The sequence below is a fragment of the Macaca mulatta genome, chromosome 3, assembly GCF_049350105.2.
Source record: "Macaca mulatta isolate MMU2019108-1 chromosome 3, T2T-MMU8v2.0, whole genome shotgun sequence".
In the NCBI taxonomy this organism is placed as follows: Eukaryota; Metazoa; Chordata; class Mammalia; order Primates; family Cercopithecidae; genus Macaca; species Macaca mulatta.
In genome coordinates, this window is record NC_133408.1 from 27,079,929 (window position 1) to 27,086,639 (window position 6,711).

The window sequence follows — 6,711 nt, forward strand, 5'->3', positions numbered from 1 at the left end:
TGTTGAGTTGTACGTATTGGGAGGTAAGTCATATTGTATTATTTTGCATTTCGTTAAAATCAACCTAAAAAAATTTGGGGTACATAGATGGTAGAAGAGAATACAACAGAAATGTGTAAAAGGAAAAGCTACTATCTTAAAATACAAATATGGCTTTTTTGCCTTTTTTTTTCTTGAATATTGACTTATTCTGTGTTTTATTTTAGAAGACAGAATTGATACAAGGTTTAAGTCTAATATGTGGAAGAACTTACCTGCAAGGAATTTTGGCTTAAATGGAATAGAGGAAATGCAAAACAAAATCCAAATAAAATACATTCAAAAACAAATTTAATATTGGACATTTCATGTTCTTTATATCTGCAATTGACAGGAGGTATCATAATGTGACTTTATACTCTCTTTATGTTCTCAAATTTCATGCAAAATTGCTTGTGACTCCAGTTGGAAAGGAAGGTAAAGATTTCCCATATATTACCTGCTTCCACACATGCAGCATCTCCTTTATCAACATCTCTCAACAGAGTGGTACCATTGTTACAATCAATGAACCTATATTGACACATCAATATCACTCAAAATCTGTACTTTACATTAGAGTTCATTCTTGGAATTGTGCGTTCTATGCATTTGGAACAATTTATAATGACATTTTTCCACCACTTTTTTCTTTTTAACATTGGAGAGTAGTTTCACTGTCTTAAACATCCTCTGTGGCCTACCTATTCATCCCTCCCTTCTCTCCAACCCTTACCAACTACTCATCTTTGTTCTGGCTCCACAGTTTTGCTTTTTCCAAAATGTCATATTGTCAGAATTATATGGTAGGTAGCCTTTTCAAATTAGCTTATTTTGTTTAGTGATAAGTATCTAAGTTACTCCTTTATATTTTCATGGCTTGAGAGCACTATTCTTTTAGTGCTGAACAATATTTTATTGTTGGTTCATACCAAAATTTACTTATCCATTTACCTGCAGAAGAATATCTTGATTGCTTCCAAGTTTTGGCAATTATGAATAGACTTGCTATCATTGTATAAACATCAGAGTGCAGATTTTGGTGTGCATATGCCTATTTTACATTCTTTTGGGTATATTAAGGAGCTCAATTTCTGGATCATAGGTTAAGAGTATGATTACTTCTGTAAGAAGCTGCCTAATTGTTTTCCAAAGTGGCTATACTCAGTGCATTCCCATCAGCAATGAATGAGATTTCCTGTTGCTCTGCATGCTCTCCGGCATCCAGTGTTATGTGTGTTCCAGATTTTGACCATTCTAATAATTGTACAGTGGCACAGGCATACCTCAGAGATATTGTAGGTTCTATTTCAGATCACCACCATAAAACAAATATTGCAATACAGCGAATCACTCATTTATTTTTTTGTTTTCCAGTTCATATAAAAGTTATGTTTGCACTATAATGTAGTCTACTAGTTTGCAACAGTAAAAAAAAAAGTACTTAATTCAAAAATACTTGTTATTAAAGTATCCTATTATCTGAGCCTTCAACAAGCTATAGTCTTTTTGTTGAGGGAAGCGTTTGCCTGGATTTCAATGGCTACTGGCTGACCAAGATAGTGGTTGCTGAGGGTTGGGGTGGCTGTGGCAATTTCATAAAATAAGACGATGAAGTCAGCTGCATCGATTGACTGTTTCTTTCAACAAAGATTTTTTTTTTTTTTTTTTTTGTAAAATGCCATGCTGTTTCATGGCATTTTACCCATAGTAGAACATTTTTCATTGCTGGAGTCAATCCTCTCAAGCCCTACCACTGCTTATCAAATAAGTTATGTAATATTCTAAATGTGTCATGTTCAGCAATGTTCATAGCATCCTCACTAGGAGTAGATTCTGTCTCAAAAAAACATTACTGTGGCTCATTCATAGGAAGCAATTCCTCATTCATTAAATTGTTATAATGAGATTGCAGTAATTCAGTCACATCTTCAGGTTTCACTTCTAATTCTAGTTCTCTTACTGTGTTCATCACATCTGTATTTCCTTCCTCCACTAAAATCTTAAACCCCTGAAGGTCATCCATGAGAGCTGGAGTCAACTTCTTCCAAACTCCTCCTAATGTTGATATTTTGCTCTCTTCCCATGAATCACAAGTGTTTTTAATTATATCTAGAGTGGTAGATTATTTTCAGAAGATTTTCATTGTACTTTGCCCAGATCCATCAGAGAAATCACTACCTATACCAGTTATAGCCTTACATAATGTATTTGTTAAATAATACGACTTGAAATTTGAAATTACTACTTGGTCCAACGGTTACAAAATGGATGTTGTGTTAGCAGGCATGAAACAACATTAAACTTGTACATCTCCATTAGAGCTCTTGGTGACTGGCTGCATTGCCAATGAACAGTAATATTTTAACAGAAGTCTTTTATCCTGAGCGACAGGTCTCAACAGTGGGTTTAAAATATTCAGTAAGCCATGATGTAAACAGATGTGCTATCATCTAGGTTTTGTTGTTCCATTTAATAATTAGTATAATTCTTAAAGGTCCGAGAATTTTTTGAGTAGTCAATAAGCATTGGCTTCAACTTAGTTATCAGTTGCATTAAAACCTAACAAGAGAGCCAGCCATTTCTTTAAAGCTTTGAAACCAGGAAATTGACTTCTTTCTAGCTATGAGAGTCCTGGATGGCATTCTTTTGTAATAGAAGGCTGTTTCATCTACACTGAAAATTTATTTTTTAGAGTAGCCATCTTAATCAATTATCCTAGCTAGATATTTTGAACAACTTGCTGCAGCTTCTACACCAGTGTTTGGTGCTTCACTTTGCACTTCTATGTTATAGAGATGACCTCTCACTTTAAATCTCATAAACCAACCTCTACTAGCTTCCAACCTTTCCTCTGCAGCTTTTTTTACTTCTCTCGGCATTCATAGGATGGAAGAGTGACTCATGCTCATGATCAAGCTTCAGATCATGGAACTGATGTGGCTGGTTATATTCTCTCCAGATTACTGAAACTCTCTTATGTCAGCAAAAAAGACAGTTTTGATTTCCTATTATTCATGTATTCACTGGAATAGCACTTTTAATTTCCTTCAATAACTTTTCTTTTTGTTCACAATGTGTTTATCTGTTTGGCACAAGAGGCTTTTGGTCTATCTGGATTTTATTTACTGAATATGTTAGCCACCTTTTTTTGGGCACAGACCTTGGCACTCTAAAACAATTACAATAGTAACATCAAAGATCACTGATTATACATCACCATAACAGATATAATGATAATGAAATAGTCTGAAATATTGTGAGAATTACCAAAATATAACACAGAGACAAAAAGTGTGTACATGGTATTGGAAAAAAATGATACCAATAGACTGGTTGGATGCAGGGTTGCCACAAACCTTCAATTTGTAAAAAACTGCAATATCTGCAAAACACAATGAAGTGAAGCACGATAAAGGAAGATATGACTGTATAAATGTAGATATTTTATTTTTAATATGATTTTCTGTTGCTATTATACATTGCTTCTTCTCATGCTGGCATACAAAATTGATGTAATTTAATTTTATTTCTGTTTCATATAGGTGGAAAGTGTAGGTAAATAAAATCAATAGTAAGGGTCTCAGTAATAATATAATAGTATTAAACATACAGATGGAATGAATTATTTCTAGTTTATTAAGAACCTTGGACTCATTTAATTCCCACAAATTCCTGTAAAGTTAGTCTTATCATAATTTCAGATGGGGAAATGGAATCTCTGATTCACTATTGACGGAGGATAAAATGAGTACACAGCAAGAAAATGAGAAACTTGAAGGCATTCCTGAATTATTATCTAACTTTGTGGTGGAAGACTTGCTAATTACTTTATTAGAATGGAGTTAAAAGTGAACAGAGTAAGGGTAATATTGTCACAGGATCCATAGGCTGCCGCTTTGCCAGCCAGAAACCTCCGTGGCCAGCTGCACCTTCTGCCTGAGTACTGTCCATGCCCCCTGGGCTCCTCACACCCACTTGCCCTGACAGGCTGTGATTGGCTCCCATTACCAGCCCAGATCCCACATCTGCCAAGTGCGAGCCAGGCACAGAGTGGAGAGGGGTGTGTGGGTGAATGAGCGTGGGGTCCAGCCACTGCACACAGCCAGGCACTCTGACTGCTGCAGCAGGGCAGGCAGCTCCAGGCACCAGCACAAGTACTGGCTCCGTGCATGGCCGTGGCTGGGCCATATGTACAGCATGTGACTTCCACCGAGGGCACCCATGGCTGGACAAGGAGAGCATGGTGGTGCCAGAAGCTTGGAGATTCCAGGAACTGCAAAACCTCACAGAGAATGTCACAACTGTGGCTTGCGGAGCCCCTAGGTCTCACCTTCACAAAGGGCCTCAGTTCTTCTCACCTTCTCATTGCCCGCAATGTGGTGATCAGGGAGTATGTGTCAGCCTTGTGTGTGTTACAGCTCTTTCAGTCCCACCATTCAGTGGGTCCCAAGTTCTTGTCTCACATCCAGGAAGAATGAGATATGCAGATAACTGGAGAGTGAGCAAGGCAGAGAGGAACCTCATTGAGTGGCAGAACAGTTCTCAGGAGACCTGCAGTGTATTCCCAACAGTAGTCCCATGTCTGTGCAGCCCTCAGTGCAGAGGAGACCCGGAGTGGGTAGCTCCTTTCTGCAGGCAGTTCATCCCATCATCTGCAGAGCTCTCAGCAGAGCGGAGAACCAGTGAATAGCTCCTATCTGCAGACAGGTCATCGCATTGTCCAAGTCGGGCTGAGTCCAGGAATTTTATGGACTTTGGAGGGAAGAAAATGCATGCTGATTGGTCCATGGGCAGCTATGGGTGGGCCCAAAAAAAGCACCATAAGTTCCCACTCTGGTCCACAGAACTGGCAGCCCAGCCCCCAGGCTTTAGGCTGTCTCTGTCTTGAATTTGGGGCTTCACCAGGACCCACCCCTTTCTGCCCAGAAGCCTGTCTGCCTCCTGCCACCATCAACCTGCCATCCATGGTGCCCATGGTGTCCTGGCTGTTAGTGCTGAGGGTCATCTGTAGGCCCACGCTGAGCTGTACTCTGCCCCTGCTTGACTTCCCTCCTGTGCTTGTTGAAGCCTAAAGTTCAGAAGGGTCTGAGGCAGCAGGGGGCTGGAGAGTTAGCACTGCCCCAAGTGAGTGCACACCCAACCAGGTAGCAAAGTGCCTGGGCTTGGCCACCACTTTGCTCTGAAATTGGAGTGGGCACCAGGAGCAGGGAGAGGCCAGGCAACAGGAGCAGGCACTTCCAAGACTGTGGGGGCAAGCAAACTTCCTGGGCCCTGGAGACCACAGGAATGCCTGGGTCTGCAGCCGCAGCTGGGCAGCTATAGCTGCTCCCAGAGGGAAGGGATCCTGCCCCTTTAACTCAGAAGGCAGCATGGCTCCTGCCTGCTCCTGGCTCCCACAGGCTCCACAGAGCACACAGCCCTGGCCCAACCTCCCTCACTACAGCAGGCATTATGGCAGCAGCTGCTCCAGATGGGCTACTACAGCCAACAATATTATGTTAGGCTAAGTACTTCTTTTTATTTTCTGAGTCTTAATAAGAAAATGGATGCATGAATTCTGCAGAAGTCCATATCGTAACTTCCATGATGTGACAAACATCATAACATTAATATGTTGCCTGATTCTGAGAGCCAGAATGAACTCTTTATTTAAGAGTTACAATTTCAAATCCAAGATTCTATCAATAAAGTGATATTGGTAGCTACACTGTCTTCTAATACTTTGGAGCAAACTCACCACATGAGGCAACTCGTTTTGGGCCATGGATAGTAAGAAAAAAAAATCGCTGTGGTATACTAATAGTAGCCAGATAACACATTAAGACTTTGCATTCGTTATCTTATTTATTCTTTAAAATGACATTTTTTAGGTAGGAGTTACTATACCCATTGCAAAGACAAAGTCCTTGAAGTTCATAAAGGTTTTATGAGATCACACTGTGGGAATGTGGTAGAAGTAGAATATAGTATTTGCATAAATATGTAATGAACCAGTGTTCTTACTGGTCTAAACTACTTATGATCATTTTATGGTTAGATTAAGAACAGAGAATAATCCTCCATTCTCTCTTGACATCTTAGAAAATAAGTAACTCAGCTAAGAACAATTTGAACATGTTTATTGCAGTATGTACCTAAGTCACTCATAACCGGTTTATTATTATATACATTTTTTGTCCTTAGTATATGTCAAACACTTGAAAACCGCTGGGGATACAGAGCCCAAGTAGTCACTGCTTTGGGGGTTTCATAGTCTATCTGAGAAAAGCATATAAAAATGCACATGTATTAGGTTGGTACAAAAGTAATTGCAGTCCTGATATACTGGAAGGGAAAGGCAAGGAATAGTCAGTTTTATTCATGAAGCTTGTAAGCATCATCGTAATGTGAGTGACCTATCACACGTACCTTAAAAGAATAATTCTCATGAGATTTTCAAAAAATCTGCTTTGAGGTAAGGAATATTTTCTCTTGCTTTCTAAATGAACCCCATTCTGTCCCAATGACCTAAATTCAATTAGAAGAAAAAAGTTAATTTACACAAGAAGTTCTTTGAAAATATATCAAAATTATTAAAGGTAAAATTAAGGAATTTGGGGAGCAGCTTTATTTTTCTGAAATACAACAGAAGTGTTACTGATCAGGTGCTTCAAAAAGTCATATTTTTTATATAATACATCTCAATTATTT